Source organism: Canis lupus, chromosome 9, assembly GCF_003254725.2.
Source record: "Canis lupus dingo isolate Sandy chromosome 9, ASM325472v2, whole genome shotgun sequence".
Lineage (NCBI taxonomy): Eukaryota > Metazoa > Chordata > Mammalia > Carnivora > Canidae > Canis > Canis lupus.
The window spans coordinates 17,964,407-17,976,777 of NC_064251.1; the positions used below are offsets into that span (position 1 = coordinate 17,964,407).

At 38.0% G+C, this 12,371-nt stretch overlaps 1 protein-coding gene across 1 annotated transcript in view; it reads right to left on the reverse strand.

Annotated features, from left to right (window-relative positions):
• Nucleotides 1-4,366, reverse strand: part of LOC112651460 (putative uncharacterized protein DDB_G0283467) — a 56,407-nt gene extending 52,041 nt beyond the window's left edge. Inside the window, exon 1 of the mRNA XM_049114670.1 lies at nucleotides 3,722-4,366. The gene's annotated coding sequence lies outside the window, so the exon portion shown is untranslated. The remainder of the gene's footprint in view (nucleotides 1-3,721) is intronic.
• Nucleotides 4,367-12,371: the final 8,005 nt, after the last annotated feature.

Consider the following 12,371-nt stretch of genomic DNA (forward strand, 5'->3'; position numbering starts at 1 on the left):
CCAACCAGGAAATTAAGGAAGAATTAAAAAGATTCATGGAAACTAATGAGAATGAAGATACAACCGTTCAAAATCTTTGGGATGCAGCAAAAGCAGTCCTAAGGGGGAAATACATCGCAATACAAGCATCCATTCAAAAACTGGAAAGAACTCAAATACAAAAGCTAACCTTACATATAAAGGAGCTAGAGAAAAACAGCAAATAGATCCTACACCCAAGAGAAGAAGGAGTTAATAAAGATTCGAGCAGAACTCAATGAAATCGAGACCAGAAGAACTGTGGAACAGATCAACAAAACCAGGAGTTGGTTCTTTGAAAGAATTAACAAGATAGATAAACCATTAGCCAGCCTTATTAAAAAGAAGAGAGAGAAGACTCAAATTAATAAAATCATGAATGAGAAAGGAGAGATCACTACCAACACCAAGGAAATACAAACGATTTTAAAAACATATTATGAACAGCTATACGCCAATAAATTAGGCAATCTAGAAGAAATGGACGCATTCCTGGAAAGCCACAAACTACCAAAACTGGAACAGGAAGAAATAGAAAACCTGAACAGGCCAATAACCAGGGAGGAAATTGAAGCAGTCATCAAAAACTCCCAAGACACAAGAGTCCAGGGCCAGATGGCTTCCCAGGGGAATTCTATCAAACGTTTAAAGAAGAAACCATACCTATTCTCCTAAAGCTGTTTGGAAAGATAGAAAGAGATGGAGTACTTCCAAATTCGTGTTATGAGGCCAGCATCACCTTAATTCCAAAACCAGACAAAGACCCCACCAAAAGGAGAATTACAGACCAATATCCCTGATGAACATGGATGCAAAAATTCTCAACAAGATACTGGCCAATAGGATCCAACAATACATTAAAAAATTATTCACCATGACCAAGTAGGATTTATCCCTGGGACACAAGGCTGGTTCAACACCCGTAAAACAATCAATGTGATTCATCATATCAGCAAGAGAAAAACCAAGAACCATATGATCCTCTCATTGGATGCAGAGAAAGCATTTGACAAAATACAGCATCCATTCCTGATCAAAACTCTTCAGAGTGTAGGGATCGAGGGAACATTCCTCGACATCTTAAAAGCCATCTATGAAAAGCCCACAGCAAATATCATTCTCAATGGGGAAGCACTGGGAGCCTTTCCCTAAGATCAGGAACAAGACAGGGATGTCCACTCTCACCACTGCTGTTCAACATAGTACTGGAAGTCCTAGCCTCAGCAATCAGACAACAAAAAGACATTAAAGGCATTCAAATTGGCAAAGAAGAAGTCAAACTCTCCCTCTTCGCCGATGACATGATACTCTACATAGAAAACCCAAAAGTCTCCACCCCAAGGTTGCTAGAACTCATACAGCAATTCGGTAGCGTGGCAGGATACAAAATCAATGCCCAGAAGTCGGTGGCATTTCTATACACTAACAATGAGACTGAAGAAAGAGAAATTAAGGAGTCAATCCCATTTACAATTGCACCCAAAAGCATAAGATACCTAGGAATAAACCTAACCAAAGATGTAAAGGATCTATACCCTCAAAACTATAGAACACTTCTGAAAGAAATTGAGGAAGACACAAAGAGATGGAAAAATATTCCATGCTCATGGATTGGCAGAATTAATATTGTGAAAATGTCAATGTTACCCAGGGCAATATACACGTTTAATGCAATCCCTATCAAAATACCATGGACTTTCTTCAGAGAGTTAGAACAAATTATTTTAAGATTTGTGTGGAATCAGAAAAGACCCCGAATAGCCAGGGGAATTTTAAAAAGAAAACCATATCTGGGGGCATCACAATGCCAGATTTCAGGTTGTACTACAAAGCTGTGGTCATCAAGACAGTGTGGTACTGGCACAAAAACAGACACATAGATCAGTGGAACAGAATAGAGAATCCAGAAGTGGACCCTGAACTTTATGGGCAACTAATATTCGATAAAGGAGGAAAGACTATCCATTGGAAGAAAGACAGTCTCTTCAATAAATGGTGCTGGGAAAATTGGACATCCACATGCAGAAGAATGAAACTAGACCACTCTCTTTCACCATACACAAAGATAAACTCAAAATGGATAAAAGATCTAAATGTGAGACAAGATTCCATCAAAATCCAAGAGAAGAACACAGGCAACACCCTTTTTGAACTCGGCCATAGTAACTTCTTGCAAGATACATCCACGAAGGCAAAAGAAACAAAAGCAAAAATGAACTATTGGGACTTCATCAAGATAAGAAGCTTTTGCACAGCAAAGGATACAGTCAACAAAACTCAAAGACAACCTACAGAATGGGAGAAGATATTTGCAAATGACATATCAGATAAAGGGCTAGTTTCCAAGATCTATAAAGAACTTATTAAACTCAACACCAAAGAAACAAACAATCCAATCATGAAATGGGCAAAAGACATGAACAGAAATCTCACAGAGGAAGACATAGACATGGCCAACATGCACATGAGAAAATGCTCTGCATCACTTGCCATCAGGGAAATACAAATCAAAACCACAATGAGATACCACCTCACACCAGTGAGAATGGGGAAAATTAACAAGGCAGGAAACAACAAATGTTGGAGAGGATGCGGAGAAAAGGGAACCCTCATACACTGTTGGTGGGAATGTGAACTGGTGCAGCCACTCTGGAAAACTGTGTGGAGGTTCCTCAAAGAGTTAAAAATAGACCTGCCCTACGACCCAGCAATTGCACTGTTGGGGATTTACCCCAAAGATACAGATGCAGTGAAACGCCGGGACACCTGCACCCCGATGTTTATAGCAGCAATGGCCACGATAGCCAAACTGTGGAAGGAGCCTCGGTGTCCAACGAAAGATGAATGGATAAAGAAGCTGTGGTTTATGTATACAATGGAATATTACTCAGCTATTCGAAATGACAAATACCCACCATTTGCTTCAACGTGGATGGAACTGGAGGGTATCATGCTGAGTGAAGTAAGCCAGTCGGAGAAGGACAAACATTATATGTTCTCATTCATTTGGGGAATATAAATAATAGTGAAAGGGAATATAAGGGAAGGGGGAAGAAATGTGTGGGAAATATCAGAAAGGGAGACAGAACGTAAAGACTGCTAACTCTGGGAAACGAACTAGGGGTGTTGAAGAGGAGGAGGGCGGGGGTGGGAGTGAATGGGTGACGGGCACTGGGGGTTATTCTGTATGTTAGTAAATTGAACACCAAAAAAAAAAAAACTGGAAAGAACTCAAATACAAAAGCTAACCTTGCAGGAACTGGAGAAAAAAAAACAAATAGATCCTACACCCAGTAGAAGAAGAGAGTTAATAAAGATTCGAGCAGAACTCAATGAAATAGAGACGAGAATAACTGTGGAACAGATCAACAAAACCAGGAGTTGGTTCTTTGAAAGATTAATAAGTTAGATAAACCATTAGCCATCCTTAATAAAAAGAAGAGAGAAAACTCAAATTAATAAAATCATGAATGAGAAAGGAGAGATCACCACCAATACCAAGGAAGTGAAGTGTCAAAAGAAGTTAACAGCCTTGCCCAAAGTCAACCAGTTTTTAAGTGACATTGTCAGAACTTGAAATTGAGCCTTGGATTTTAAGTTCAGGGCTCTGTAAATATTTCACTGCCCTATGACAGATGGGTGCATTGACACACACACACACTCACACACCTCACCAAGAAGCTGTCATTTACCTCTGTCTTACCTAGTATTGTCTAGGAAACAGCTGGGCTTCATCTTGGAGTGGTATAGAAATGGGGACTTTATATATTCAGTTGTCTCTGATCAGGAAAGTTCCTAGGACTGTGCAAGCAAAAAGAACTGCCCATCTCTATGGAGGAGAACTTGGCACGAATTGGATGATCCTGAAGTGGGAGTAGATGCCCAGATAGAACAACACAGAAAACAATCACACCCCTCATGGACAGACAGTTGGAAAAATAAACTATATGAAGTCATTCCAGTTCTTGTGGGATGGTATATGATGTGAATGAACAAATAAAGTGAAATGGAGGATTCTCAAAAAAAAAAAAAAAATACTCTAAAGATGTTTCTCCACTGTCTTCTGGCTTGCATTGATTCCAAAGAGAAATCTGCTGTCATTTTTATCTTTGTTTCTCTATACATAATGTGTCTTCTTTTCTTTAGATGCTTTTAAATTGTTCTACTTCATACTGATTTTAAGCAATTTGAGTATGATGTGCTTTAGTGTAGTTTTCTTTTCTTTTCTTTTCTTTCTTGTGCATGGATCTTGTTGAGACAGTTGGACCTGTTGGGTTTATAATTTTCACCAAATTTGGAAAAATTTCAACTATTTCTTGGATTTTTTTTTGTACTCCTGAATTTATCCTTCACAGGATTCCAAAATTACACAAAAATTAGGCCACACAAAGTTACCCCACAACTCATAGAAGCTTTGGTAATTATTTTTGTTATTTTTCTTTCCATGTGTCATTTTGGATAGTTTCTTTTTATAAGTCTTGAAGTTGACTCATCTTTTCTTCTGAAATATCTAATCTGTAAATCACTTCCTGACATGATATTCTTCATCCCAGACATGGTAGTTTTAGGTTTTTAGTTTTAGGTTTAGGTAGTTTTAGGTAGTTGAGTTTTTAGTTTTAGTTTTAGGTAGTTTTAGGTAGTTTAGTTTTATAGGTTCAAGTAGAGTATTTTTTATCTTTAATGTGCCTATTTAATATATTCCTGATTTCTAACTTTGTGAATATATGAAATCCACTTATGACAGCTGTCTTCATCTACTAATTCTATCTTCTGTATCATTTTGGTTTGGTTTAGATTCATTTTTTCCTTATTCTGGGTCTAAATATTTTGTTCAAGTCTGTAGCTTATTGTTTCACTCGTTTAACAATGTTATTCAAATAGCAGAAATTGTCAACTTTCCTGAAGTCCAACTTATCTTTTTCATTTATGGTTCAGGTTTCTTTCCCTCATATATAAAATCTTTTACTAAGCCTCAGGTCAGAAAGATTTTATATTCTTCAAGAACTTGTAGAGTGTTAGATTTTTATTTTATTAGCAGTTTAAAATTAGTATTTGTATATAGTAAAATATAGATAAAGGTATTTATTTACTTGTTTCTGGCATTATGTATTAAAAAGAGTATTCTCTTTCCATTGGATTGTCTTTGACCCTTTGTCAAAAATTTTTGTCTATTTTTGGGCTTTCTATTTTGTTCCATTAATCTTTCAGTCTAACCTACCATCACTATCACACTGTTTTAATACTGTGGCTTTCCCTCCTCATCAAATACATTGAATTGATGATTTAAAAAAAATATAGTGATATGGTGAATCATACTGATTTTAGAATGTTGAACCAACCTTTTATTCTTGGAATAAACCTGATTTGGTCATGATGTATCATTCTGTTTACATATTATTCAACTCAATTTGTTAATATTTTATTATGGATTTTTTTGTGTTTATAAGAGTTACTGGTCTGTAGTTCTCTGCTCTTACAATGCCACTGATTTTGGTATCAACAAAATGCTGACCTCATAAAATGTGTGGGAAAGTATTCCTTCATTTTCTATTTCCTAAAAGAAATTGTTTAGGACTGGCATGATTTCTTCCTTAAATGTTGGTCGAACATGCCAGTGATGCCATCTGTGCTGAGTGTTTTAAAGAAAAGGAAGGTATTTTAACTACACATCAACTTCTTTAATAGACATAAAACCATGCAGGCTGGGGTGCCTGGGTGGCTCAGTGGTTGAGCATCTGCTTTTAGCTCAGTTCGTGATCCTGGAGTCTGGGGATTGAGTCTTGCATCAGGCCCCGAGACGCTGCTTCCCTCTGCCTATGTCTTTGTCTCTCTGCGTCTCTCATGAATAAATAAATACACTCTTAAAAATATAAAAATAAATAAAATAAAACTATGCCAGTTATTTCATCTTCACTGAATTTTTGTAGTTGTTCAATGAACTTTTCCATTTCATTTAGGTTATCATCTTTATTGACAAAGTTATTTACTTATCTCTTATTATTCATATAGTATCTGTCAGATCTTTAGTACTGTTCTTTCTTAGTTGTGATAATTTGTGTCTTCTCACTTTTTTTCTTGTTCAGTCTGCCTAGATGTTTATCAATTTTAGTATGCTTTGCAAAGAACCAACTTTTGGCATAGTGATTTTCCCCACGGTTTTCAGTTTCATTGGTTTATGCTTTTATCTTTATTATTTTCTTACTTTCTTCTGTTTTGACTTTGTTTTCTTAAGACATTATTGATTCAAAACTTTTGGTTTCTAAAATAAGGCATTAAATCTGATTTCTCTGTAGGTACTTCTTTAGCTTTATCTTACATAGTGCATTTTCATTGTCATTTAATTCAAAATATTTTCTAATTTCACTGTGACTGCTTAACTTCCCACATTCTTGTTATTGATGTTTAGTTCAGTTTGTAGTCAGATAATATATTTTGTCTTACCTCAATACTTTAATTTTTTTAAGGCCAGAAAGTAATCTATTTTTGTGAATCTTCCAAGTATTTTCGAAAAGAATCTGTATTTTACTCTTGGAAGGTGGAACATTCCTCTTAGTTTTATTTTCCTGAATGGCCATTAACTTTTTGAAAATAAAACTTCACAAAGAGAAAGAATAGGTCACATAGATTGGATTCAGAAATCTGATGGTTTGGGATGCCTAGGTGGCTCAGTGGTTGAGCGTTTGCCTTTGGCTTAGGGTGTGATCCCGGAGTCCCGGGATCAAGTCCCACATCGGGCTTCCTGTGGAGTCTGCTCTCTCTCTGCCTATGTCTCTGCTCTCTCTCTCTGTGGCTCTCATGAATAAATAAAATATTAAAAAAAAAAGAAATCTGATGGTTCAATACATGAATCTGAAAAATAAAAAAGTATTTTATAAAAGTTATGGTAGTAAGTACTTTTCAATATGAACACAACAAAGTACATGTATATACACTTAATAATGACAGAAGAGACCATGTACCAGCAAATAAATGCAGATAATGAATGTTATTTCTCCATATGCTTACCTTCTAATCTGCTCCTAGTATGATTCAATGACCCACTGTCTATACTCTGGCCACAGAGGTTTTTAGTTCTTCCAAGCAGCCAAATTTCTTGTTGTCTTAAAGTTTACTGAATATATTTCTCTACATGGAAAATATTTTCTCCCTCTTTTTGTCTAATTTCTCTTCAATTTTCAGCATTCACCTTGAAGTCACTTTCTTCAGGAAGCCTTTTCTGACATGATCAGTTCCTCCTGGTTTACATTTTCATGGCACCCTGTATGTTTCTTTCACAGAATTTACTATGATTGAAATGAAAAATATAAGGCAGTTTAGGGCAGATTATCAAAAATGTTAAGGTTTCTTAAAGGGCTCAAAATCATTGACTCAAAAAAGTTACCAAATTAAGACAAGGATCAGCCAAGTAAGCTGACTTAGTGAACTTAAACCTAGTTAATGAATGGCATTCTCTTTTGAAGACATCTCTGAAAGCAGAATTATATACCTCCAGAGGAATTTTAAAAGCATCTGACTTCCATATTAAATATCTTACACATCCAAGAAAATATAATGTATAAAATGTTGCACATAGCAGGGCACACAAAACCAACCAAAATGAGAAATCCCATTTTATTGTCTTCAAATATCCAGACAAATGGATAAGGTGTCTGCTTCTCTAAGACATACCTTGCTTTAGAAAGGAAAATCCATACACAAATAGCAAGTTAGGTTCAAACTTTTTTTTCCAATTGAATACAAAAATTAATACTTTAGAGTCTTTTAGTTTCTTGTAAATTTTTAGGCAAAGAATTTGGGTGAAGAGACTGAGAGGAAAAGCTTTGTCTTTCATGAATATTTGGAACCTTAATTTCTTTTAAATAGCACTTGACAATATTACCAGGGAGCACTTATAGGAAAATATACAGAGCTTCCTTGGCAGTGGGGTCGGAAGAGCTGCTTTCCCCATGTCTTTCAGACTCACTTTGTAAATTATGTGAAACACTTTTAGACAGACACTGGCACTCATAAATTATACAGCTCATTTGCATATTCCAGTCATGAGATATTATGCAAAGTGACATGATTTGCATAATGGATTCCTCTTGTCGCTTCACTTGCTGCATGCTTTTAAAAACAAAATGAGGGATCCCTGGGTGGCGCAGCGGTTTGGTGCCTGCCTTTGGCCTGGGGCGTGATCCTGGAGACCCAGGATCGAATCCCACGTCGGGCTCCCGCATGGAGCCTGCTTCTCCCTCTGCCTATGTCTCTGCTCTCTCTGTGACTATCATAAATAAATAAAAAATATTAAAAAAAATAAAAAAAATAAAAATAAAAAACAAAATGAAATAAAATGAATGCATGAAAAGGTGAAAGCATCGTTTCCAGCTTCGCCTGTCTCCTTCCCAACTACAGTATCAACTGCTTTCATTTTCTACAGGGGAAGGGGTGAAGGGGACAGAAAGCAAAAATCTACAAACATACAAACAAAAAGAGCTTTCACATGAATTTTGTTCTTAACTACAATGTACCTACTTTCCTGGTGAAATCTTCCATCATAAATAACTCATCTGAGTCAAGAGGAATGAGAACAAATTAAAACACTAAATACAGAGTAAGAAACTTTATGGAACTTTTCCTTAAAAATTTTTTTCTTTAGGGGTGATATTTAGGGAAAGGGTAGCCTTCCTCCTTGTAAGTGAAAAGAGGCTTCAAGGATTTTCTTCTTATTGGAAAAAAAGCATATTAAGGATGAGATAAATGGGCTAGGGGAGGGATTCCCCCACCCCCCAAGAACTTCTGAAAGGTTTTCCTGTTTTGAAAGATGGAGGGAGAAGAAAGACAGGGTGTGCTTTGATTATTTAACAAAATATAGAATGTCTATATATACTGTAAGGATGAGGCAGTACCATGTCGACTTCTATCGGCTCTACTCCAATAAGCAGGCAACGTTCCCTCAGCAGTTGCCAGTTTTGCTGCGGGCTTTCCCTGCCCCCCTGCACCAGTGCGAAAGGCAGAGTGTGCCAAGCGGCTGGCGTCTGTACCCTGTGGGAAAAGTTAACTGTAATTCTTCGGCTTTTAAAATCAATTAACCCGTGTGTTCATTAACGTCAAGTCGACGGGAGGAGGAGGAGAAGAAGGGGAGGGAGGGAGGAAAGAAAAAAGCTGCAAGGGCGGATGGCAGAAGAGTTGGCACAGTGCCATCCATTCAGGGGCAACGCCACAGTTTCGTGCGATAGCAGCAGCGGGTATATGTTACGAGGGCCCTGTATGGGGCCAGGCAGTGCGGTAAAGCCAAGGGAGATTATCCAGACCCCCAGGAGCGAACAGAAAGCAGCAACCGAAGGCGCAAGTGCCAGGATTACAGCCTAGGCTGCTCCAACTATGAGCCCTTCCTCGGACCCAGGGACTCGGCTACTTGGGGTTTGGGGGTCTTCCACACCAAAGAGGCACAAAGCTGACTTTAATCACTTTCTTCCTTTAAACTTGATTCTGCCGCAGTGGAGCCAGCACAGCGGATGCTTTCACACCCAGCAAGACAAAGGCCGTCGTCTCCGCCATGACACTGTTCCGTTCCAAGCAGAGGCCAGGATCTTGGACTCCTTGAAAAATCAAAAGGAAACAAGGAAAACAAACAACAAATACAGCAACAAACAGAAAAAATTAACAACCACCAAAATCGGGTGCCCATTTGCCCATGCCAGGGGTGATCTGGGCATCTGTTGCAGCAGAAGGCGCTTGTGTGGGGCTATTTCTTTTTCTTTTCTTTTCTTTTTTTTTTCTTTTTGGGCAAGCTGTTGGTTTGTTTGCTATTCAACTTCGTTTATAATTAACTTAAAAAAAAAAACAACTCACCATTCAGCCTAGTCAACAACAAACAAAGAGAAAAAGCAGACATCGGAAGAGAAATGCCATAGGAAGCGGCATGAATACATGCCACAGCCGGTGCCACTTGCCAGTCGGAAAACCTCAGGGAAAGATGCCAATCTACAGCTCGGAAGAAGGCAGAGAATGGAGCATAAAGATCTACAAATAGAAATCATAAGGAAAGAATACTGCTTATACAATCCTGGATTGCAATTGCACACAGCATCTGCTGGGAGAAGAGAGGGAATATTTAAATGGAGACATAGATGGGTATAAATTGAAAGATAGGCACCTATCGATTGGATATAGACACACTTGTAAGGCTGTATGTGTATATAAATACACATTATTTTCAGACAAATTAAACATTTAGATATGTATATATTTTTGTGTTATAGGTATGGGTATGTATACAGGTGTGTATGTTTATGCATATATACACATACTGTGGGATGTATGCATGTGGTGAGGAAAAGGAGAGGAGGACAGAGAAGGAGAGAGAGGGAAATGTGTGTATGTGCATGTATGTGTGTGCATACAATCCCACTTTTTGACCCAGGTATACCAGAAGACAAAATAAAAATCATACTCCAGCAGCAAGCAGGCAGTCAGAGATTTATCTACATTCACTGCTATCACCAGGGAGATGAATGGGGCCGATCTGAAGCCCTTTTACAAGATCCACTATGGGAGTGAGGAGGAGGAGGGATGCCACACAGACATGCACAAACTTGAAGGCAGAGGGATTTGGAAGGTGCTACTTAGGAAACCCTGGTGGCATAACGCAGGGGAGAAGAAGGGGAAAGAAGGGGGAAGAGGCTTGTCTCTATGTTTAGGTGGTCGTTTAAAAAAAAAAATCTGAAAGGGGTTTCAGGAAACGGCTGGTACTTACGTTGTCTGCGTTGCTGTGGATCCTGAAAGGTGTTCTGTTGGCACCAGGCACTGAGCCAGGGGCAGGCGCTGGAAACAAAAGAGAGAGACAAAATAATAATAATAATAATAATAATAATAAAGTCATTCTATGGGAGTATTAATTGCTGCTCTTGTGGATTTTACAAAACACACAAACTGTTTCTTTTTCTTTCTTTCTTTTTTTTTTTTTTAATGTGGATTGGCGCGTGTCCCTTTCGCAGGGAATATACAAGTAGTATGGGATTTACAGCCCGTACGGGACTCAGGATTAACCGCTCTGGCATCTTTTTGGGCATATTCTTCCTTTTAATGAATGAGCTTTCGCTGTTAATGAGGAATAATCGTTTGGCTAATGAGCTTTGAAACATTAAGAGAAAAGAGTTTTTTGTTTTTTTTTTTTCCCCGTTAATCGCTCTGGTGTGACTGCATGGATGGATTACAAAAGACAGCAATAGGAACGCAGTACAAAGGGGGGGGAACCTCTCCTGGAGTGGGAGAAGCATCGAGATGGGTGATGTGTCCCTGCACCTTTCCTTCCTTCTTGCTCTTTCACTCTCTCTGCCAACTGCTATGGGTTTCCATAACTCCGCAATCAAAGTGGATGGTCGGGAAGGATTATTACAAAGAGTGAAGCCTCCGCTGTTAATGTCTCCAGTGTTTAATCATCATACAGTAGAATGGTTTTATGCATATTTCATTTGCATATCATTAAACTGTGTTAGCGAGGGGCATTCAGAGCCAGAAGAAGTACAAAGTTGGGGAGAGAGGGAAGAAAAAAGGTCCCTATGATGCTTATCTTCAAACAGGGACTTGTTCCATGATCTATCTTCTACTTTTGCTAAAATCATTATGACTTGGAAACCTTTGAAGTTGGATACAACCTTGGATTCTTCTAATTCCTGCAGAGCGGTATATTTTTAAAAACAGCAGAAATGTTCCTGCACTAGACAATTAAAGGAATATAAACTCCAGTGGGTTGAAACTAGTAGCTCTTTGGGGAATGCAGTGGCAGAGGCTTCTACAAATACCAACAGTTAAAAAAAAATAAAGAGCATCATATTAAAACAAAAGAAAACGAAGACAAGAAATATTAACACGTGGATTATAGTTTCTTTTGGGGGTAATGAACTAAAGAGAATGAAGAAGCCATCGGTAATTTATCCCTTCATTAATGAACAGTCACCTTTTTGTATGTTTGTTTTTGTCCTTTCTTTCAGGGGGATGTTGTCACTTTCGGAGCGATTAGTCAATTATTTTGTAGCTCTGATCTTTTTCTCCTGCACCCGACAGGAAAGAAAGGTGGTGGTTAGGGAATATGTGTGTATTGGGGGATTTGTGGGGAGAGAGGAATACAGTGAGTTCTTTGTAGATGTAATACATGCACAACATATTAATTGGGAGCTTTTAAAGCTCCCTCAATAGGCTATTTCATTCCTGGTACAACAGCAGCTGGTTAGCCACTGTTGGTGACTCTTCAAATATCACTTTAAGTATTTTTATTCTGTCACTGTTGTTGTTGTCTTGTTTTGTTTTTCCTTGGTCAAGAATGAGAATATAATGTCATCTCTTCTTTATCAAGTGTCTTCTCTTTTCCA